This window comes from Loa loa, assembly GCF_000183805.2.
Source record: "Loa loa unplaced genomic scaffold supercont3.213, whole genome shotgun sequence".
NCBI classification, from domain to species: Eukaryota; Metazoa; Nematoda; class Chromadorea; order Rhabditida; family Onchocercidae; genus Loa; species Loa loa.
In genome coordinates, this window is record NW_018108393.1 from 37952 (window position 1) to 39702 (window position 1751).

Here is a 1751-nt window from a genome sequence, read left to right on the forward strand (position 1 = left end):
ATGAATGTGCAATATAATAGTTCTAGTTATGAATGTGCAATATAATAGTTCTAGTTCAATGGACATCTTTGGTCAGTGAATATCAAACAAACTACAACTATGTTAATAGTTTCATCGACCAATATGACGGATGTTAAAAGATTGCTTGACATCTACTAAAGCAATCTCTATTTGATGAAAAATTTAAATCAGCTAGTATTTTAAGTAATTCCAATTGCTCTAGAGTACAAATATTCATCACAAAGTGCACGGTTCATAGCTTTTTTTTCTTTTTTCACGCACAGATTATGTCATCATTACTTGGACGATTCAGGAAATAAGCAAGGTCACCGATGTCACTGATGCTCAACACAATGACATCCGGATATTCAGACAATGACAGGCCCGTTAATTCATTTCTTCCAACCAATTCCGCGCAGAAGATTCAATACAGTGAATAATTCCTGGATTTACTACCTTAATGTTTCACAGATAAAATAAATTTCTTTAACATAAATTGTATGAAAGTACCATCCATCTTATCATAAACTATGCTTCAATTTTGGTTATGTTTAGATGCTCCAATCGATAAAAGTGCTAGTTTTAGACAAATGAGACATTCAAAATAAATAGTTAACAGGACTCAAATTATGATTGTTTATTAATTAAATCAATTCTGCATATGATATTCTATATGACTTTTATCTCCTATGTGGCAAATGCATATGTATAAATGTTCAAAATAGTATGCAATAATTTAAATGTAAAATCATCAATTAGGAAATTGTAACAATAAAAATAGAACTGAGAAATATTGGAATACTTTCTGAGAGATGTAAAGATTAAAGCATGAGGTCTAATTTCAATTTCTAGAAATTTAATTCATTTTCATTACAACATTAAAATCAATTTATTTAACGTTGTAGTACTTCTGCTAGATACCTCAGTGTCATTGTGATGTAAGGAAGAAAAAAAGGCAGGCTTAGACACATCTCAAATAATGTCATCTCTTGGAAAAAGTGCTCAACCGATATCGGTGACCAATGCCTCGGAAACTGGATAAACTTGTAGTCGGTACCTTACAAATCTCTACATAACTTAGTAATTCTTTTACGACACTGAAAGCATAACTGTGAAATAAACAGCAATGCTATTTTCCTCCTTTTCAACACTATCCGATGCCAAAATTAACGTACATATCATTATTTATAAATGCTTCCTTTCAAGGATATCATATCCCACCAACTAAACAAGAAAAAGAGCAAAGAATAAGAATAAGCATATAAATTGATTTTAATCAGCAATTTAATGTAATGAGAAATTTTAAAGTGATCTTATTCCTTTAAAGTTATTGCTATATACACGTTCATTATAATAAGCAGTGAATAAATAAGGCTGATATATGTTGACAATGATATGTAAGTGAAATATTTTGAAACTTTGGAATGTCTAGAAATTTTGAAAGAAACTATGAATATTATTATTTCAACAACCAAGCAATAAGTGAATTATCGTTTGATTCATCGAATCATTTTCTGGAAAGAACAATATCGAATTGTTACAGGAATAAGTTAGCACATTTTCTGGAATGAAAGAACAATACCGAACTATTACAGGAATAAGTTAGTACATTTTCTGCTATGTTCGATACAATATCGAACTGTTACAGGAATAAGTTAATACATTTTTTGGGAAGAATAATATCGAACTGTTACAGGAATAAGTTAATACATTTTTTGGGAAGAATAATATCGAACTGTTACAGGAATAAG